Raw genomic sequence first — 23,280 nt, 5'->3', positions numbered from 1 at the left:
CTCCGCCACATCTCACTCTGACCCCACTGCCTAGGTAAGGCTTGGGAATCACCTAACTGGAATGGTTATTAGCAAGCACTTGAAGAAGAAAAGACGGTTACTCACCTTTGTAACTGTTGTTCTTCGAGATGTGTTGCTCATATCCATTCCACACCCCCCCTCCTTCCCCACTGTCGGAGTTTGAAGGAAAGAAGGAACTGAGAGGTGGCTGGGTCGGCTGGGGTATATATCTGGTGCCACAGCGGCGCCACTCCAGGGGGCGCCCGGCCGACCCACCAAGTGTTGCTAGGGTAAAAGTCTTCGGACGAATGTGCACGCGGCGTGCACATACCTAACTGGAGTGGATATGAGCAACACATCTCGAAGAACAACAGTTACAAAGGTGAGTAACCATCTTTTCCTGAGCCCATGTCCTGCTTCTTCACAATGGGTCCTCATTTTCTCCTTTTTCAATTAGAATATCCAGATAGTCCTTTTTCATCTCCCTTTGCATGTCCAGGGTTAGGTTGTGTTACTTTTTCTTCTATTCCTGGACCTCAGGTTTGTAAGCTGTTCCACCACTGTGGAACCTGTCTGCCTGATCCTACAATGACTGGGGACATAAGTGACACTGGCCATTACAATAACCTGTAAGAAATGATAGAAGTAGTAGCTATGGCAGCAACTCATCCATACTTTGAACACCAAAAGTAACAGCTTTTGTTCAGTTTCAAATTCTAGTGCTTCCCCTTCTATAGCCCCTACCCTGTCAGCTGCCGTTTTTCCTGGTCAGGGCGGAGGTGCCTGGCTTGGTATTGTGCATGCCATCTTTGCAATTTACTTTTCCCCATGCCCCCACTCCACAACTGCTGTGCCCCTCCCAGCCCATCGGGTTCCATTCCCTGGTACTTTTCTAGTTTGGGAATTCTCTGGAAGAACTGGCTTGGCCCCAGTCTATGTAGCCATGTTTGGCACCAGACAAACAGATCTTGAGATCCTGGTAAAGTCTTCAGTATCTCCCATTCCAGCCATCAGCTGGAGTTTGCTGGTGTTCTCATCCCTCACCAGAGACACTGCATTAAGCTTCTGCGCTATCCAGTAGCCTATTGGCTGTATGGAAGAGCACGTACAGAGTTCAGACCATCAGGGCCTTGTCTGTGCTGCAAAAACAGGAACCCTCTGTTTTGTAGTATAGTAAAGACCTCACACATAGCTGCAAACTCTACAAATGACATCGACGACTTATAGTGTCCTGAAGGTGGGAGATGCCATCTGCATTAAATCTAGTCAGTTTAAAATTGATAAAAGTAGTACAACCACAATCGTGTTGGAGGGTTCATTACAACATGTTCCTTCTTTACCATAAAAGCAACCTTAAAGGGACACTGTCAATGTGCAAAGTTAAATACAAGTCAGAAGCATGGTAAAGTTGACAGCTCACTTGTAAGATGCTGTCTAAGTTACAAATGGAACATAGTAAATGAGGTTCTTGTCATGACTATGATAGGCATGTAGATAGGTAATGGTTAATTTCTCCTGGTGTGATTTATACAAGCAGTTTCATGTAAAATACCTGTTAATGTTCCCAACCTATAAAAACAGATTTTTGCAAGATTTGTGCATTGAAATTATTCTTAGTAAAGTCCAATTTTTGAATCAAATGTGATATATCAGAGACACTGTGTGTAAAAGAGAGTTTAATAGGAGGACCTCAGCAAAACAATAAATAGCAGAAATAGCCTAAAGAGTTTTTCTTTAGAAAAGAAGCCCTTGACGGATAGAAATTGCACAAATGTGACAGCTACACCACAAATAGCAAATGTTGGGTTATGATTCAGTGCCAACTTGCCTTTTGGTGGTCTGCTGGCTGATACAAATATTCGTACAGTGTGAAATTTTATAATGGAAAAGGAGGCAGCGGCAGGCACACGTTTTTCCCATTCCTTTCACTGCTACCTTCCCTTCTAACTTGCTCAGCAGTATCTCCACCCTCTCTCTCACTCCTGTCTTCCCTCAGGTTCCTCATGCTTTCTCAGGTTCCTCACTCTCTTCCTCCACCCCAGATACATTGTACTTTTCCTACTGAATTTATTTTTAATAATCTGCTTGAAGGAAAAAGTGTGGGAGAGAGAGTGAGTGAGTGTGGGGGACAGGGAGGAGCCGGAGGGATGAAGAATTTACAACAAATATTGGATAGTATTCAGTGGGCAGTTCGTCGTGCACAGATGATGATCTGTTCTTAATACATTTTTCACATGCACTTCCTCATTATCTGGTATGAGTCTTCTGATTTATTCCTTCCCTTCTCCAGCCCCTTTTTAAAATCTTATCAGTTTTGTCTTGTCTCTGAATGCATCCGTTTTTGTGTCCTACATTCAGAACTTTGTATAGCTCTTCATAATACTTCTAAAAAGTTATAGAAAGATCTTTCTGTTTTCTTACCAGCACATTTTGACAGAACAAAACAAGTTGTACCTGAAGCCACTTTAAATTCAGTGGAAAATCTTCTTTTCACTTTTAACATTCATAAGACACGTTCTCAGCTGATGTAAATTAGCATAGCTCCATTAAAGTCACAGACACTAACTTATTTACACCATCAGAGGATCTGACCCAGTATGTCCACAGCTAAGTAGTTGATGTTCCCATATTCACCTTCAATCCTCTGAAGTCACAACATGGATTAACAAAAGTGAAAAATAAAGGATTTAATCAGTGCTATTTGAGAGAAATAAAAAGGATTATAACCTTTGTGTATGTGAAGGAATTATAGTATTACATTGAATCTTAAATGAGAAGAGTTCTCATAAGAAGTAAAAAGATGCTCACCAGTGCTGAATTCTCACTATTGCCAAAAAATATGTATAGGAAAATGTTTTAGGTTTTTAGATGTTCCTTAAGCACTGGAAAATTGACAAAGGAAACCATTTCCTACCAAAGCTACTTAAGAATATTCAGTCCCACAGGAAGACTTTGGGAAGCATTAATTGTCAGGATTCATGGTAAGACTAGCTGAGGTTCTCAATTTTCCTTGACAGGTTTAGTTGAAGTTCAGAGTTATCAGTTTAAGATGACCTATCACTTTCAAGTCCTCTGAGGTAAAAAGCAACTCTGAGGTAAAAAGCTTTGGGTTTCTGTTCACTAGCAAGCAACTGTTTATGCAGCCATATGTCCTCTTTATAGATGTCAGGCAGCACCGAATTTAAAAATCTGAAGTATTGTAAATCATGAATCAGTTTCAGCATTCTACATATAGGGTTCACTAAACCCTGATGTAGATTCATATTTTTATATCCTATGGAAGAGATGCTGTATGTATGTGTGTCTGCTAAAGGCCACGGTAGCTGTTAAAAACCAACATTTTTGAGTAAGAAAAAAACAAATCACATTTTGTCAGACTTACTGGTTATGTCACAATATGCTTGTCTTAATTCTGAAAACTGCAAAAAGAAATGAGTGAAAGCATCGGTACTTGGGGAGTGCAGTCTCTGTGAAAAGTGAAATGGATTCATGAGTGAAGCCTTTGTTTAAAATAAATAAATAAAACTCCATGGACTCGTGCCAGATGTGAAATAAGTAGGCCTTTAAACTTTTGTACCAGGCAGGCTGGACTGTGCCGATTAAAAAGGAGAGAAACAGGATTAAGAGCAATTAATCTTATTCTGTTAACATAAACAGAACACAGTCATTGCATTTTCTTCATTTATCTCATGGAAGAGATTATACAATGACTTTAAACAGGTAAGTGCATTTCAGTGGAAAGGTCAACCTCTGCAGGACATTCCAGGTCTGTATCCCTTGCATTTCATTACAAAATAAATTGCATATCTCTGATTTAGCCAACCAGATAATTGTTGATGTGATGTAGGATTTCTTGGGAGATAATTCAACTATGATGCTTAGAGGAAAAAACACTTGAGCTGGTAGAGGGTAGTATGTTAAAATTGCTAGTGCTAACTCCATGGTAATGCTACTTCTATAAGGCTAGGTCTACACTGGGTGGGAGGGGGGTCGACCTAAGATACACAACTTCAGCTGTGCAAACAGCGTAGCTGAAGTCGGTGTATCTTAGGTCAGTTTACCTGGTCGTGAGGACGGCGGCGAGTTGACTGCTGCTGCTCCCCCGTTGACTCTGCTTCCGCCTCTCGCCCCGGTGGAGTTCCGGAGTTGACGGCAGAGTGATTGGGGATCGATTTTATCGTGTCTACACTAGACTCGATAAATCGATCCCCAATAGATCAATCACTACTCGCCAATCCGTCCAGTAGTGTAGACATACCCTTACTGTATGACTGCTATATACATTTAGCACTGTTATAGCATCATGGTATCCAAGTTGAAAGAGAGATGGGCACACTCCAAAGAGAATGACCCTTTAAGGTGAGGGAATGGGTCAGAAAGTTTGACCTTGCCTCTTAGAAATTATTTAGTAATTAAACTAATATGCAATACAATTTCTTGTAATCTGTAAAATATGATTCTAAAAATAATTTTAAAAAGAAATAAAATGACTGACTGTAGGGGAACTTAGAACCTTTGTTAACGTACCTGACCTGAAAAATAAGGGCTTCCTTCTTTCTTGGTTGACTGTACATATTAAAATCTTTTGTTTTTCAGAGTTTTTGCTATTGGGATGGATGTGTGAGGGATGAGGAAAACAGAATTCTTGAGTCCTTCAGTCACCTTTGTAAAATTATACTGGGGAACTTAAAGACTTAAAAATCTTTGTATTTTCCCCTTTTCTATTACTCCAGTTCCAGGTAATTCATTAAAAGAAATACAATGAAGTAAAGTTTCATAGAACACAAAGTGAAAGTATAAGTAAAAAATTATATGCTTATGCTTCGTCAGTGTCTGGAAACCCATACTAAATGAACTAACAAAATATGTGTTAGTGTGGTGCTACAATACCTTGAAAAAGACAAGCTGGTTCACACAAACTGCAAAGTATTTTGAATTCTAGTGATAGAAATCTAAATTATAAAATGTAAACAATATTTCAATGAGGAAAAATACTGTAACAGAAGAAAATTTCAGTTTGGGGTTCTGGTTACTCTGGCTGCACTCATTATTTTCCATGAGATAAATAACTTTCATCTGCCACGGAAGTCCTGTTGACTTTTGGCAATTCACTAAGGGCTTGTCTACATGGGGAATACATGAAGCGAAGTGAGTGCAAAATACCCCGCTTGTGAATGAAAGAGCAGTAGCTATTTCACACTACCTCCCCACATGGACTATCTTATTCTGCACTAAGTATGCCTTTGTGCACTGTAGCTTAATCTGTTTTTAACTTAACCCACACAAAGGCACTCATAGTGCAGAATAAGAGTGTTGAAACAGAGAGCTAATGCAATTAGCTGTTCAACAATAGTGATTCTGCTCTAGTGATTCTGGGCTTTTTCCTTGTGTAGACAAGACCTTAGCATCTCCATTCCTCAGGTCTATAAAACTGGAATAATACCAGTTTTTTGCTGCTTAGGAATGTTGTGAGGATAAATATTTAACATGTGAAGCACTCAGATATTACAGCCATATATATCTAAGATATTTTTTTTCACCCATAGATTACTATAGTGTTATAAAGTAGTATACATGCATTAGTGTTAAACTGCTATTTGTTACCTTGCCTCATATGTCAGCAGTTGAGACTGGTGCAGCTGGGCCTTCTGTCTGCTGGTTTGGGTACTTTTTTGTGATGGAGCCTTTTTGCTCTTTCTGAAACTGTTTGTTTGTTTTGTCTTTGCGCAGCATACGGGTGATGCCACGTTCAAGTTCTTTATAAACAGAATTATTGTTTAAAGCATGTCACAGAAAGGGACTGTTTTAAATTCATGGGGTTGTCGTCACGCTAGTGAATTAACATGCCTTCACTTACTGAATGGCTGGCAGAGCAGTAGGTGAAGAAGAGCAATGGCTGCTGAATAGGAGGACAAGACTGCTCTGGTGACAGTTGGCCACTCCCTCTCCTGTATTGAATGTGGTGAAGAGGGAAAGGAAAGAAGGATGGGGTCCGGGGAGGACAAAAGCTGACATGAAGCTAAGGGAAAGCAAATGGGGACGAAGATTGTGTAGAGAATGGATCTAGGATTGCATAAAATTTGCTAGGTTTCTAGAGCCAGAACTTTATATAGACCCTGCAGAATGAGGATATTGTGACCCAAGGATCTTTTGATGCCCACTGCCAGAGGGTATAGGTGTCCAGTTCACCAAGGGACTTAGTTTGGGAGCATAATGTAGTAAAATCTCATTCTGTGGGCAGGTTAGTGGAAAGGTAAGGGAGGTGTCAGTCCTTCAGCAAATCAAATGCTTGTGTGAGAAGACCAGCTGCTCACCGCACTGCAAATGTTTGGCCATCAGCCTGCCTTGTACAGAGGGTCTGTTTGTGTGTGTGTATGAGGATCAGTGTGCCAATGTGTCTAGCAGTGGTGCCCTAGATAGAGACAACACTGATTATGGCTTTGATGAATAAATGTTTTCGGGTCTGCACATCAAGGCTAACTTCCTTAGGATTACCAAAGATCAGTGTCTATTATCTAAGCAATGCACCCCTGTATTAAAATACAATTAAAGAACTGTTGCTTTTTCAACATTTTCTTGAATATATATCTACATAATAGTTGTAGGTTTGTCATATTTGGTACCATTGTGTTTGTGGGAGGAAGGGCTTTTGAGTGATACCCAAATAGACCTATTTCTGTTAACATTGTATTATCAAAATTTCCACAACCAGGGGACCGGGAGCTGGGGTACAGCGAGTGTCCTGCTACACTGCAGAGGATGACACCATTGAAATTATGATTCCGTAGATTTTTATGAATCAGATGACACTTCTGGTACCTTTCTATCATTAACTTGCCTCTGGAATTACACATGCTCCTAGACTAGACATCATGTAAGGTCTCTAATGAAAGCCTGTGTCACACTGGTGGTCATAACCATTGTGAGGTGTATGTATGGAGAATATGTGAGGAGTTGTGTGTGTATATATACTAAAAATTTGTTCTTTACATCTGTGGCTTAAGAGAGGTTACGAAAAGGTAATCCACATGCTCTTGGCAGGCAGGGGGCAAGAGAGACTTCTCACTCTGGCTGGTCATGTGCAAATTGAGATTGTATCATTCCCAATGAACACCCATTTACAGTCTGAGCAAAATGGTAATGAATATTATAGGAGTTGGAGGGAAAAAAACAGCAAGAGTTATCCTGTTTAGGTATAAGACAAGGAAATCTGAAACTATATCTGGGGTGCTGTTGAACCACCAGTTGTTCCTTCAGCCCACGAGGACAAGCTACCAGTAGGCTTGATCTAACGAGAAGGGCTCTTAACCAAATTGATGGAGAATGCTGGAGAACTTAGGGTAAGCAATCTTGTAGGAGATAGGGGAATGCCTTGTTAGTTAAGTTTAGTCTCTAGAAAGTGGTGCTTTTTTTATATATAGCCATTTGTTTCCATTATTCTTACTCACTTTCACTTGAATCTGTTTGATTATAAACTTATTCTTGTTTTCACTTTATGTATATAAAAAATAAATAAATGCTGTGTGCTAAGCGGAGTGGTGATCCTGAGTTGAATCTTGCAAGGCAGGCTGCACTATTCCTTTAGGAGTAGTGATTCTGAGAGTTCTGTGACTATTCAGTGGAACAGGTGTTAGGCACTGCAGAGGGACGCTCCGAGGACTCGGGGGCTGATGTGTGCCTATTGCTAACCTGTACCAGAGAGAGCAAGGTCTGCAAGGCAGTGCCTGTGTAACGCCAACAGACCCTGTCATCGTCGTCAGGCAGGATCGAACCTGGAATCTCTGGAGCTAAATGCATAAGACTCTACTACATAAGCTAAAAGCCACATGGCCCTTAGCTAAGGCTGAAGCAGAGTCATTAATCTCTAAGTGATCTCAGTGCCACTAGAAAGGACAGAACACCACACCCAAGAGGGTTACACTTTTGTTGCCAGAGGCTAGGGGTTTCAGGGAGCTTGACCCATGGTAGGCACAGAAGACTCGTTGATAAAGGCAGGTAGTAGTGAGGTGTCTCACAACATTGGGTACTCCAATAAGTGTCCCAGATAAGAAAATGCTTTACAAGCATTAGTGAATTTAAAGCAGCACAACACCGCTCTGAGCCAGATAAGGAAACTGAGCCACAGAAAAGTGGTGGGTTTTTTCCCCAGGGTCCTACTTGAAGTCAGTGACAGAGTTGGAAAGGGAATCCAGACATTCTGACTCCCATTTCCTGTGTGTTAACCACAATGCAACCCTTGCTCTCCTCACTCCATTGCCTGTCCAGCATTGCTTTTGTCATTTAGCATCACTGCTATTCCAAACTATTAAGAAAACAAAAATTGTGGCATTTGCAAGAGTTAACCATTGGTTCTTGTTCCTATTTACTGTATTGTTTCTTTTGATTTAGATTGGACAGAAGCCTTGTGCAGGATTTTCAGAGGCGCATAAGAGAGCTAGTTGCCCAACTTCCATGATATTGTAGCGCTTAACTCCTTTCAGGCTCCTTGGCGCTCTACAAATAATAAATAACCCCTGATGGAATTATGATCCCATCATTCCCAAATGCCTCTTATTTTTATTTCATCTTTTATGAACCCATCTCTCTAGCCTCTAGGGATGTTTTTATCAACAAGAATGTAAGGTTGCCTCTGAAGGGCAACAACAACACACCATCCATCAATCTAGTGATCTACTATCTACTCCAACAGAGGTTTGACACATATCACTCAATTGTGATCATCAGGGATCCTAGACATTCGTTTGCCACAGAAAAACGCAGAACTTGTGTGTGTTTTTACAGAAAATCTTTAGTTTTTACATTTTGTGAAAAAATAAAAACATATATTAAGTATTAACTAAATTTTACTGAAAGTACCTGTGTCACTTATTCAATGTGCATAACCTCCCTGTCTTGTGGTTGATTATTGAATGCCCTTTAAATTTACATAACTAAACATACTTCAGTAAACTGTTTTCAGCATATAGGTTACTCAACAGTGTATAGGGAGTTGTGTTTTAATGCATCTCAAATTTCACTTCACACTCCAGACATGAGTGAGTAAAGTTATGAAAAGATGTCAAAAATTTTAAAAATCACCCCTAAAACTGGCGTTGCTGTGTTTGGCAGGGACAAATTTCATGTTGATAGTAATGTGCTGTTCTGTACTGTATGTAGCAAGGCTATGGGTTATGTTTTTGAAGTTAGAGAATTGTAGAAAACATAGAAAGTGTTAAACATAAACTGAATGAAAAGAAACAAAAATAAGAGGCTGAAACAGTAGGGCTATCAACAATAGTTAGTAAAGAAACAATGCTCTGTGACAGGATCATTTAATTAATTTTATTTTATTGTAATGATTGATGGCATTCAGAGGCTTCGAACTTGCTTAAAATTGTAAATGTATCAGTAAAACATGGTGTCCAACTGACACCTATATATATTGTGGCTAGGAAGACTAAAGCTCAGCATTTCATTTGAATCACAGAAAAATGTGGATTTGGTGTGTTTTTTTTTTTTTATTGAAAATTTTTTTTTATCATGGAAAACGACGATCCCAGATGATCATGAACCACCAAATGGGACTTCTTCCCCTCTCAGACCCTCCTCAAACAAGTGCTTCAGTAAATAGTTGGATCTTGCACTGTGCCCTGAAGGTCGTCAAGTTCCAGCTCTAGAAGATTGATAAGGAGAGCAAGTTCCAAGGCTGAGGACTAGAGCTGTTTGGGAATTTTTTGACTAAACATTTTTTTTCAGAAAATGCAGATTTGTTGAAAGTGAATATTTTTGTGGGAAAGGAACAGATTTAACAACTTCTGTTGGCGACATTTCTCAGATGGAATTTCTGATCAAAATGAGAGAGCATTTATTTTGGAGTGAGTGTCTCTCAGTCTTCCCTGATGGTGCTGTTTCATTTTTCATGTAATTAAATATGCATAGGGCCAGAGAGAGCCTGATTCCATAGCCCAGTGGTTAGGGCACTCACCAGGAAGGCAAGAGACCAAGATTCTAATCTCTCCTCCAAAGGAAAATGGAACGTAAAGCACTCAGCTGGGCTGAGAGAGACCAGGGTTCAAGTATCTGCTTCAAATCAGGCATTGTGAAATATTAATACCTGGGTCTCCCATATTTGAGGTGAGTGCATATCCACCCGGCCTTTGAGTATTTTGGAATGCGGTGGGCCTCATTTTTTTTGGGCGGGAGTGAGGGAATTGAAGAGTCTTGGGTTTCTCCCAGCGTGGAATGGAAAAATGTTTGAAATCTCAAGAATATTTGTGGATGAGGAAAATCATTTTCTGCCCAGGTCTGCTGGGGGCCTGAGGGTATTATGCTGGGGCTTCATTTGGTGAATATGAGAGAGATACTTTGGATTATGTGATAAATACTTCTAATTGGCTGAACCAGGGTCATGTGACCTAAAATAGTTCAGCTTTATTGTCCTCTTATCTGGCCAGATGTGTTCATTATCAAACTAAGGGCCTAAGTAGATATTGACTGAGACAAGCTCATGTGACTCTGTCGGATACTTCCATCGTACCTTGGAGTATATGATCTAGATTCTAGTGGCTCATAGAAATGATCTACTCTGATGAAAAAATAAGTGCAAAAATACAACCTGTTATACTGATATGATCAATCTGGACCAACAGTTATAAATTAAACCAGTACCTAAAATGTGGCCTGCCTATGTGTTACATGGACCAACCACAGTGGAGCACTTTATGTAGCAATAAAATTTTGCTCAGGCTGCTCTTCTGATTACTTATCTTCATCTTATGTAATGAGAGAAAATGATTGATTTTTTCTGAGCCAATTCAAATGTATCATTAAAGAGAAACTGACAACTTAAATCATCATCTGTTAAAAACAGATGTCCTTTCCTGTATTATAACATGTCAAATGAAGGGAAATTACTTGGGAAAAAGTCCAATTTGCTCTTCCCTATTTATGCTGTTTTTGTTTCCTTTTTGCATTTCTCTTAAATTCAGACAATAAGGGTTACTGAAATCAGCTTCACTCTCTTGTTTATTGCATATAGTCTTTCATTTTCAGATTCTCAGTGGTTGAGTTGCAAACGCTGAAGGGGAATGTGTATATTTCAAAACAAGTTTGAATTTGTTTTAAATGCTTTTTTCCCCATTGAAAATACTTCTTCTAGTTATAAACATTTTTACAGAATCTAAAAAGTAGTACTCTCACAAAGCTCACAGGTTTTGCATAACTTTGGTCATATTGCTCTTAGTCAAACTGAAATATTTTCAAACAGGATAAAGTTAAGAGAAATTATGTGACAAGAAGTTTGAAAACGTAACTTGAAGCTTGCATTAGTACGTGCATTCTCCCATTAGTCTACCCTTTCCTTCTTTTTACCAACGATTTTATCACTTATTCTAGCTAGCCTTCTGCTAGTATGCCATCTTTTCAGAAAGGAGGGAGAATTCTGTTTGAGGAAGGCCTTATAGAGTGTTGTCACTTATCCAACAGCAGCCAAATACTTTATGGAAGTATATTAAGCCTCTGACAGGAGAAGGTAGCCAGCTGGCTGATGAAGCAGGATGTACTTATTTTTCCTCCTGTCCGAAAAGGAGGAGCTGGTAAAGAGCCAGCTGAGTGTTTGCCGGGGAAGAGGGAAGACAGAGTCTTATAACATTATTTTTTCTTCAGTCTCAGTAGGTAAAATACAAAACATTATTCCCACACATTCCCAGCCTGCACAACCACCAACTGAGAAGTGTGGAAAGGGTATAATCTCAGTGTCATGTTTATTTAAACATAAAATGTCCTCCCAATTTCTTTCAATCATAGGTTTAATATTTCTCTAGCACCGGTTTTTAACCAAAGCACACTCTCAGTAAAGTTTGGCCGCAAAGATTTTTTGAGAAATATATATCTCCACCTGCACAAACATTTAAGGTGGTAAATGTGTTCAATAACTTAATGAAAGAAAAGTGTGTAATTAAAAAGAAAGTTAATGCTATGCTTTAAAAAGGTGTTTTGAGGGGTGGGGTGGGGTTGATGGGGGCCCAGAGTTAACCTTGGTTTGATTGGTGATTCTAGAACCCACCGCATGTAAGCAGTGTTCATAATATAGATATTTGTCTAGTATTTCAGCTATTTCACAGATTTTTTGAAACTGCTGATAGTGAACAATATTGTATGCATATGTAAATTTCCTTCTATATTCTGTGTGGAATAGATGCAAAGTTGTTTTAGAGAATGTGGTCAGTAGACAGGGAGTTATTTGGTTATAGATGAATGGCTGAGTCCATGCCGGACATCAGGAAAGGAAGCAATGAGGGGAATAGGAGAGGGTTTCTAGTCTGTGTAGTGGGTGCAGGTGTAGATGCTGTGTGGTGATTTGCATTATGTTATGGAATGGACTCTCCACCCCAGATTTTTCACAAGTGTTAAATGATCAATTAAAATAAATTCAGTTCTATATCTGTTTGAGTTTGTGATAACCTAATTATACAGATTTAAAGGTAATTGAAGTAAATATGTGACCTCTTAAATTAAGCATATTATGGATTCAGATAAATAGAGCCATATTTATTTGAATTCATAGTCGTACTAAACGCAGCAAAGAATCCTGTGGCACCTTATAGACTAACAGACGTTTTGGAGCATGAGCTTTCGTGGGTGAATACGAAAGCTCATGCTTTTCACCCACGAAAGCTCATTCTCCAAAACGTCTGTTAGTCTATAAAGTGCCACAGGATTCTTTGCTGCTTTTACAGATCCAGACTAACACGGCTACCCCTCTGATACTTAATAGTCATACTAAACGTCCATGTACAAGGCTCTGTTACTTAGTGGTTAATTTTCTATCTGTGTCCCTAGTTGAAACAATGTTCTAATCAGGTTAGAGTAGAGGTTCTCAAACTAGGGGTCAGGACCCCTCAGGGGGTTGCGAGGTTATTACATGGGGAGTTACAAGCTGTCAGCCTCCAACCCCACTTTGCATCCAGCATTTATAATGGTGTTAAATATATTAAAAAAGTGCTTTTAATTTATAAGGGCAGGGTGTCAAACTCAGAAGCTTGCTATTTGAAAGCGGACATCAGTACAGAAGTTTTGAGAACTATTGGGTTAGAGGATGCTTCTGTAAATTTGTCCCTTGACATAGTTGTATTTGTAATGGAGACAGGCCTCTTAGGAGTGGGGGAAAGACACTTTTAGGAAAAATACACGTAGCAGACTTTTATATCTAAGTAAAATGAGCGATGTTCTTTGTTTGCTAATAATCAATTAGTCAAATGAATGTATTGAAAATAACTCTTAATAGATTGTTGTACGCTCATCTCTAAGTGGATTAGATAAGATCCTGGCTTAGGTTAAAAATTTAAAATGATTTTTGGTTGCCTTATGCTTGTCCCCATCACATTACTACCATATGCTTTGACAGGGGTCGGCAACCTCTGGAAGCCGCTGTTGGCTGAACCTGCCGATGCGGCAGGTAAAAAAGTGGCCTGGCCTGCCAGGGTGCTTGGCCTGGTGAGCCGCGTGCCAGAGTTTGCCGACCCCTGCAATAAGAGATTTTCCCAGGGCTAGCGAAAATATTGCAGGTCAGGACGGAGAAGTATAAGCTGCCTGTGTGGAAGCTTATGTTGGCCGACCTTGTTATTCCTGTCTCAGGTCAGTGCCATTAGTACCCCACTTTCATTAGCACTAGATATGGTCTCAGTTTCAATAATAATGATGAAAATAATCCTGTTCTTTAATGATCTGTTCTTTAGCGTACCAAAAGCCATTAGTGCAAATGTAACAGTGCAATTAAATACAAAACATTAGATACATAACAAAAACAAAAATTTGAAATTTAATTTTAGCTTCTTGTAAAATATCCTGTATCATCTTTGCTTGCAAAACAATTTCCTTCTAATTACTAGCAGAATTCTGTGGGCAAAGGTTAGCCAATTAGGACAGAAAACTTGCTGTGCTTTTTCAGTTATCCAAATAGAGGAAAAGAGCACAGATCAGGTTTCTCCTAGCCCTTTGAAGAAATTCCAGCCTTTCTTTTCAGAGTCTTGCAACTGCTTGAGGCTGCAAAACAAGCATACAGTGTGTGATTTGGAGGAAGGGGTGTGTGTGTGTGTGTGTGTGCACGCACGAGAGAGTGAGCCTATATGCACAGAGAAGAATCAGGAGATATTAATGTATTTTATTTTCACAAAAACAAGGAATGCATCATGCAGTGCCTGCCTTGTTCTCTCACAAATCTGTAAATGTATCACGATGTTTAAAAGCTTTTGGTTTCAGTTCATTTTCTACAAAAACTGTTCCCTGGCTATGAAACAATCTAGAGTTAATGCATGATGAGGAGAAAATTTTGAATAATCCATTATAAAAATTTGAGTTTTGACTGTTTTTTCACCAATTACTTGTTTACCTTCCCAATCTCTTTCTAAGAGGGTTGGATTTGCGTGTCATCCTTGCGCAGGGGCCATGCTAATCTTCTCTGTATCGCTCCAATTTTAGTATAGAGGGTTGGAATTTGAATTAATAGTTCCTTTTAACAGCCTATTCAACTGCTGAGAGCTCTTAAATGAATTTCCCTGCCTGTTTTCCCTGTGTGTTTTCAGACTTTTGAAGTCGCCAGCTGAAAGAGGAAATTAACCTAGAATCCCAAGTCTGGCATCTTGGGTAGTAACTTTTCCCACAGCAGGGCAGCAATGTGAAACTGTACAGGAATGTGGTGCTTGTTAATTTCAGACTCCTGTTAGCCACATGGGAAAAGCTCAAGAGCATGGCCAGAATCTGTGCCCTAGTCAATCCTGTAGGAGTCTTCCTTTTTGAGAGGGAGCAGGAAAAACTACTGCACCTCAAAAAACGTTGGTTAGTGGGGCACTGCAGTTAAAACTGATCTACATATGTCTGAGTATAGGGTAGCTTTGGGGTGTTTTTTTTTTTTTTGTTGTTTTTAAACACATTTAGATTTGCAGTGTGGTAGAAATACATTCATGTATAAAATCTGGGTTTGCTAAAATTTCAGCATTTTCTCTCCTACAGTTTTAGTTATCTGGATGGTCTGCTTCCAGCTCAGACTACTGGGCAATTAAAAATTGTTTATCATACGTTGAATTGCCAGGTCAGAGGTCAGTGGACATTTGATTGAAGCCAGAATGAAAGCAATGGATAAGTCCTTTCAAAAGTTAGAATCATATAAGAAAGCTCAGAGAGAAACTAAAAATAAAATATCTCTATCAGTCACTAACAAGGAATATTAAAGCATTGGAAGCTGGGAGGACTTGCACTGATAACCTGGAGAGCCTCTGTTAGTAAATATCAGGGTGACTGATGATCATGAAACAAGGAAACAGAAACTTATTCCTTGTCTCTCTCTCCCTCCTTCCCCCCCATCATCACACACAATTGATGGTAAGCATGCTAGGATATTATATTGAACATTTAAATATATTGATATATAGACATTATTTTGGGGAGGAAAGTTAAAATGGACTAGAATTCTTTGAAAGTATCAGCTAACACGTGGATATGGGTGTTCCAGTTGATACAGTCTACTTTGATTTTTCAGAAAGCCTTTGACAAGGTACCTCACCAAAGGCTCTTAAGGAAACTAAGTAGTCATGGGGTAACAGGAAATGTTTTCTCATGGACCAGTAACTGGTTTAAAAATAGGAAATACAGGGTAGGAATAAATGGTCAATTTTCACAATGGAGGGAGATAAATAGCGGGGTCCCACAAGCATCTGTATTGGGACCTGTGGTGTTCAATATAATTCATTAATGGTCTGGAAAAGGGAGTGAACAGTCAAGGTGCAAAGTTTGCAGAAGATAGTTATTCAGTATCAAGACATCCGCAGCTGAATTACTCCTGGCAGAATTCTGCACTATTGCACATGCACAGTTCATGTCCCCCTCAGATTTTTTTGTTTCCCTGCAGAAAAATGACTTTCTCATGGGGAAGCAAAGAGAAACTGCAGGAGCGGTCATGTGGCACTCCCCAGCAGTGCAGGCGCGTTGTGACAGGAGCCGAGAGCAGCTGGCAGAGTGCTAAATCACTGGTGGGTAAGGGAACAGGGCTGGGGATGTCCTGGCCAGTGGCTTCTACCCTGCGCCAGGCTCAGCTGCTAGTCCCCCTGGGCCGGCGGAGGACAGGACGACTACTTCTCTTGCAAGGAGTGGCCAGGGCTGGGTCAAACCCACCCCCAGAAATCTTCCCCCTCCCCCTCTGCTACAGGAAACTCTCTGCCTCCCACCCTCCCGCTTCCTGTCCCCATCGCTCCTTATCCATCAAAGGAGGGGACTGCTCCCCTGTCTGTCCAATCCCCTAAATCCAGACTCTCCCGTACCCTGATTCTCTGCCAAGCTTCACCTCCTCCATACGAACTCCCACCCCGACAAGCCTCATCTTCTTCTGCACCCAGGCACACCCTGACAAGCCACTCTCCACCTGTACATGGACTATGCCAATGAGCGACCCTGCCCCAATGAGCCCCTGCACCTGGACCTACACCCCACCAAGCCTCACTCCCCCAACACCCAGACCCCCCCATCTTGGTGTGTGTCTGGGTAGGTCCAGCCCTTGTGCTGTATCAGGGTCGGGTGCAGCCTCATCACTGAGTCTGTGTCCCTGGGGGTGGGTTGGCAGGTCTGCTGGGTGATCACCTCCATGCAGCCAGTGTCCTGTGCTCCCTGCTGCTGTGCTGGAGCATCCATATTTATTTATTGACAAATAATTTTTTAAAAATTCTGCAATGTATACAACATTTTTATTTTTTTGGTGCATTATTTTTCATTTTTGGTGTAGTACTCCTGACGGAATTCTGAGTGTGAAAAGTTACAAAGGGATCTTACTAACCTGGGTGATTGAGCAACAGAAAGGCAGATGAAATTCAACATTGGTCAGTGCACAATAATGCACATTGGGAAAAAAAAAATCCAATCTCTCTCTCTCTCTCTCTCTCTCTCTCTCTCCACACACACACACACACACACACACACACACACACACACACACACACACACACACACACACACACACACACACACACACACACGTATGTATGTTGGGTTTTAAATGAGCTGTTACCACTCAAGAAAAAGATCTTGGAGTCATTGTGCATAGTCCTCTGAAAAGTTCAGTTCAATGCAAAGCAGTGGTCAAGAAAGCTAACAGCATTAGGAATGGGATAGTAAGTAAGAGAAAATATCACAATGCCACTATATAAAGCCATGGTGTGTCTGCATCTTGAATACTGTGTTCCGTTCTGGTCAGTTCTAGTGGAACTAAAAAAGGTTCAGAGAAGGCAACAAAGATGATCAAAGGGTATGGGACAGTTTTCATAGGAGGAGAGACTAAAAAGATTAAGGCGTAGGTAGTGTCTTCACTGTAGTAGTGTAGACAAATCCTTTGACTTCTCTGTGAAGCAGCAAGGAATTTAATGAGCAGGTCTCTTTTTTAATTCAACCCAGGTATTGGATTGAAACAGCGCAAGAGTGCTCATAAACTCATAGACTCTAAAGTCAGAAGGGATCATCATGATCTAGTCTGACTCCCTGCACTATTTAGTGTGTTTTCTTATTGGGCTCAGCTTGCAACCTCCAGCTCCTCCCTAAATCAGCTCCAAATACTAACTTTATTTTTTAACATCTTTGTCTATCAGTTTAGCCTTAAATAACAAAAGCCAGGAAAGTCGAAGTGATCTAACCACTTGAACAGCAATACATTTTCACAGCAAGGAGGATTAAGGACTGAGTTTCACTCTACACTCTCTAGATTTCTTTTGTTTCTTTACGTTCTAACGTTGTATTAGTTTAGGCTTAGGCTTTCCATTATTTCATTTTCATAGTGTTCTGGTAACGTAGGTGAAAGAAGAAAAATCCCTCTTCAAAATTGCTGAGGTAACTCTAAAATATAATTATGCAATTAACAGATCTCCCTTCCTCCCAGTTGTCCAGAGAACTCGTAATAGAGTCATACACCTTTTTCATTTTACTGGAGTGAAGGGGGAAAGTATATGAGGCTTTTCCCCCTGTATCTTTTTCCACTATCTCCCCTGGTGGTGGTAACAGTGGGAGCGCTGTTGTAGAGTAGCTGTCAGTTTGTTAACCACTGTCATCTACTCTTGCCAAGATAGTTATAAAAACATCAGTAGTTGATGGCATCTTATCCACACTTGTTCTTCCTCCAGTGGATCTGCACCAGTTCTAGCACAGTGGTGGGACATTGCCTTAAAACTGTCAGAATAGACTACTAGATGCAGTCCCAACTGTGAAGGTGTCCTTACAGTCAGGTTTTCAATATCTTTCTTCAAAGTCTGTACTGATTTCTTATAGACCAAGTCAAAGTGAATGGTCTTCTAAAGAACCTGATTTTTGGTTTTGTTTACAGGACTTGGGGCTATTCCTAACTCTGTTCTCTGCCCAGTTTCCAAGTGTGTCTCCTCTCTCTCAAATGGAACAGACCTAAGAATCTAGGAGAAGTTCAAAGTTTCCCATATTGGTGCATAGACTGGTAATAAGGGAACAGGACATTTTAAGTGGGGAATGCTTAGATCCTTAGGGGATATATCCACATTGTAACATAAGATCTGTTGATAGTGAAGTTGTTTTTGTTTGTTGGTTTTTGTAGGTACAGTGCAGCCCCCTCCTATGGGTATGCTGCACTGAGAAATTGACCAGGGTAAATCTCACTAGAGAGAGCCAAGTTTTGTTACAGGTGCAGTGTGTCTACACTAGTAGTTATACCAGTGAAACTACCATAGTCTAGGCATGTCTTATGGACCCTGTTTGTTTTGCCTATTATTACCTAAACATTGCTTTATGTCAAAACACGAGCCCTCTATACAGGAAACAATGTTCTGAGGAATTTGGGGCACTCACCTCTTTTCATACACACACATAACAAGCATAATTTTCTTAATTATGTCTTGTCTTTTCCTTCAAAGTCTTAGTATTCTCCTTTTTAACCTCAGACTACATTGGTTTACTCTGTTCCCTGATCAGTTACATTCACTTATCCACAGCTCTTTGTATATGTCCATCAGTGCCCTGTGGTTACATCCATGATTTCAGGCAGTTGAACTACTTTATATTGGCATGGCTGGTGTTACTAGGAGGCACTGTGGCGTACAGCCTCCCAAGTGTTTTTTGTGTGTGTGAGAGAGAGAGAGAGCGCGCAAATCTTTAGTTTTAGGAAGACATACTGAAGTGTCGGTTTTCTATTATGCAAGGTTCTGCATAGATGCAGTGGTCTCTGGAGAAGTTGCTGTGTGACCAGCAAGAGAGTTTGCTCTCTCTTGTGCTTTCCTATTGCAGTAATTTCTTGAGGCAGAATTGGTGTCTTGGAGCCAAGCATTGGTGTGGGGTGGAGAGAACTGAAAAAAAGAATTGTCTTGTATGTTCTTTGACCACCTGTTTTCCATGACTGGTATATATGTATAAATAAAACAAGTGACACCCAGAGTATACCCTTATACCACATCACTGATTTCTCTCCAACCGGGAAGCTGACTTGCAAGGTCTCCAACATCCGCTACCGCTTGGCAGTGGAGCAACACTGGTGTTGGAACAGAAGTTAAAACTGAAAAGTTATTCTAAATCCATTAAATTATTCTTATTTGCTAAAGGGACCAAAATTCTCAGAGGACCCTGGTGTTGGAATGTCTGCTCATATGAGGGAGGATGGGCAGAGAAGGAAAGCATTTTCAAATCCTCTGCTGTGGGAGAGGATGAGAGGAAGGGTGTTCTCTAAGTCACCAGGAGGGGTGCATGGATACATCCTCTAGGCAGCCTCCATTGGCAGGGTTCTCGTTGTGTCCCCAGTGGAAATGAAAGCTGCTTTCCCTGAAGAGAAGGTCAGGTGCTGGGATGCAACGGGTCAGGCTGCTGCAAGGAGGTGCCTGCACCTGTGTGTGAACCTGGCCCAATACATCCAAAGAACAAAATCTCAAATATCTCAATTATATTACATTTAAATATTACAGCTATCATTTATGTAAGCAGTGGAATGTTTATAGCCCAAAATAATTGAGCTGCTTCTGAAGCCTATAAATGGGCTGACACAACAGGTGAGTTGGTATACACCCCTTTCTGCGCCAGAGTCTCTTCTTTATCTTGGAGTTCATGTACCCTAATTTGTTTTGTATGAAACGAAACAAAGCTGCCCCCAGGAAGAGAATTTAAAAAACTGTTCCTCCCCCTCTGCCACTGCCTTCCCTCACTGAGCTGTGAAATCTTTAGGAGCATGTTTTTACAACAGACCAGAAGCAAGTGAGGAGGAATGAAGATCTTAATTCATGACTTGACATAAGTCATCAAAGCAGATCAGCGTATCCTGTTAGATTTCACATCTTTACACTAGCAGTTTTGTTGGAATTAAAAAATGATTTCGGTGACAGCCCAGTTGGTGTTGCTGCAATTATAAACACTGTCAGTCTGGTAACACAGAGCCACATTTGAGACTAGGATGTCAGGATGAAGACAACTACTTGTATTTCAAACTTCGTTGTTCATTATTTGTGTTTTGGTACCACCTAGAAATCCCAAGCGAGATTAGGAGCCAGTTATGCTAGCCACTGTACAAACACCTAGGAAGAGAGAGTCCTTGTCATGGAGAGCTTATAGTCTAAATAGAGAAGACAGACAGTGTGAGAGAGAGGAAGTATTTTAATTCTGTGGATGAGGAACTGAGGCATAAGAGATCAAGGAAATTGACCAAGGGTCACCCAAGAAGTCTGTGGCAGAGCTGGGAACTGAATTTTAGTCTTCTGACTCCCAGCCCAGTGCCTTGCCCACAAGATCATCCTCTCTCTAGTCTGAAAAATTATATGAAATCTAGAGTCTGATGCTCATTACTTTAAACATTTTCATTCACTTGTGAAGCCAGTGCCCTGATATTTAAATCTAACCAAAGACATTTAGAAGAATCGGCATGAATCCTCATTTGGCCCCATGTTACCTGCTGTCCGGTTTTCCCAGTGTGACATGCTAATGATGAGAACCTGCAAGACCCTCTGGTAGATTTAGATTTAACAAGGCTCCAGCAAATTGTGCCATATTAGCTTCAGGGCTTATCTTGCTTGCTGTATTATTTAGGATGTATTTATTAAATTGCCACATTCTGCTTCACCATGCTGTTTACTCTGAGTCATGATTTGTAAGACTCTTTCAGGATTTTCATCTAGTGAGACTGTAGAGCAGTGGTTTGCAACCCACGGGCCACATGTGGCCCAATTAGCTCACAGCTACTGTGCTGCATGCTAAAGGGTGGTGGGGTCCAGGGCTGGGGCTGCCACCTGGCCCCACACAACAGGGGCTGGGGTCAGGGTCGGTGACAGGGTTGGGTTGGTGCTGCCACCTGGACCCTGCACAGCAGGGTCCAGGGTCAGGATCAGGGCTGCTGCCCGGCCCCACACAACAGAGTCCAGGGTCCCTGCTGCCGACTCCACCACTGGGTTTACGCTCCTAGTCCCACACTGTGGAGGGGTCTCTGGGCTGGGGGTGCTGGGCATAGTGGTATGTGTGGAGGCCTGGGGAGTTGCTGTAGTTCTCAGCCTGCGGCCCAGGTAATAAACGTGGTCTGCATATGTGGCTCACAGTGATTAATAGGTTGAGAATCACGGCTGTAGAGCCATGTAACAATACAGGTGCCCTTTCACTGGAGAAACTGTATGCCAGGAGCCCTAAGTTGGATAGCTCAAGGAGTTCCAGATACCTCGCATTATTGACCTGTTATAATAATTAACTAACTTCATAGATTATTTTTGTCACATTAACCTTGAATTACTAAAGCATCCAGTGATTTCTGTTGTTTTTAATGCAAGTGACAACAGCATAATGGGGATTGGCAGCTACCATACCACATTTCATCTCATGCCCCTAAGTACTCTGATTCTTCTCTCTCGCTTTGGTACCCAGAAGGGGCATTTATAAACCTAAATTCTTCTCAAAAGGCATGTACAATGTGGCTGTCACAAAATATTATAGATATTTACAAGAGAGTCCTTTAAAATCCTTACAATTAAGAAATACTAAGCAAAAACATCCCTACAATTAAAAAATAAAGGGAATTGCTGTCAATCAGTTTACATGATCAAGTTTATCCAAAGCTAAATGCATTTTAAGCCCCCTCCCTCCCACTAATGAGAAATTACTTTTTAAAAGATAGGTAAATCAAACCAGTAAAAATGATCAATTACTGTCTTTGGAGTCATGTATCAGAGGGGTAGCCATGTTAGTCTGGATCTGTAAAAGCAGCAAAGAATCCTGTGGCATCTTATAGACTAACAGACGTTTTGGAGCATGAGCTTTCATGGGTGAATACCCACTTCGTCGGATGCATGCATACCCACATACTCACATCTGACGAAGTGGGTATTCACCCACGAAAGCTCATGCTCCAAAACGTCTGTCAGTCTGTAAGGTGCCACAGCACTCTTTGCTGCTTGTCTTTGGAGGTATCTGGATCGAGGTATTGCAAATTATTTGCGTTTCAAGAGCAACTGAAATAAATTTTAAACTCAAATTATTCCTGTATTTTCAAAGTTTTTTTGTTGTTTAAGAAGTTCACAGAAAATATTTTTGTTTATGCTCTGAGCATTATCTGACTTGTTTGTGATCCGGTTATTGACCTGCTTCTTTCTGTAAATTGAAGAAGATGTGATTAATCTCCAAATGAAATAACTTCAAAACTAAAATGAGAGGGGGAAAAACAGCTGTAAACAATAGCTTGTTACTAAGTGGATCTTATTCTGTATTCCAGTGGGTGCCAAACCGGCAGTTTCCCTCCATGTATCTGTTTTTTGAATATGCATCAGTTACATGTATTCCCACTGCTGGCAGTAACATATACATATGTTTTCATTTACTGTATTATGGGTGTTCTCTAGACAACCAGTCTGTTGAAAAGAAATTAATCCCAGCAGTGAACTAGGATACTGAATTCTCAGCAGTTTATGAATTCATATTTTTATGTTGAATCTATTTATATCAGGATTGAATTAATTTGAATGTGTAACCAGCTGGCTGTGGTTTCATGTTTTGTTTTATATTTCATGTGAAAAGTTAACATTAATACAACATCAGGATCAAAAGGCTCAAAAATCAGGAAATTTAGAATTGGTTGAAAACTCAACCACTACTTTGCCCATCTGTGTTTTATGATTTAAAGTATGGTCTCGTTTGCATCATTAAAATGATCAATTAGTACAAAATATAATAAACTGGGGTAAGAGCTGTGTGGGCAGCTGTGGGGAGCCGGTACACAGTTGCTGATCCTCCACCTGCCCTGGGCTGGGCAGGAAGTCTGGGGGTTGGGGACATGGGTTGAGAGCTTCT

At 40.7% G+C, this 23,280-nt stretch overlaps 1 protein-coding gene and 1 pseudogene across 4 annotated transcripts in view; one reads left to right on the top strand and one right to left on the bottom strand.

The window, feature by feature from the left end:
• Positions 1-23,280, top strand: part of FARP1 (FERM, ARH/RhoGEF and pleckstrin domain protein 1) — a 356,237-nt gene that overhangs the window by 66,172 nt on the left and 266,785 nt on the right. The window lies entirely within an intron of this gene.
• On the bottom strand, positions 14,375-14,475 carry LOC127043423 (uncharacterized; annotated as a pseudogene).

This window comes from Gopherus flavomarginatus, chromosome 1 (assembly GCF_025201925.1).
Source record: "Gopherus flavomarginatus isolate rGopFla2 chromosome 1, rGopFla2.mat.asm, whole genome shotgun sequence".
Taxonomy (NCBI): domain Eukaryota; kingdom Metazoa; phylum Chordata; order Testudines; family Testudinidae; genus Gopherus; species Gopherus flavomarginatus.
Note: the sequence above shows the minus strand (reverse complement) of the source record. Positions and strands in the feature narration are given on the sequence as shown.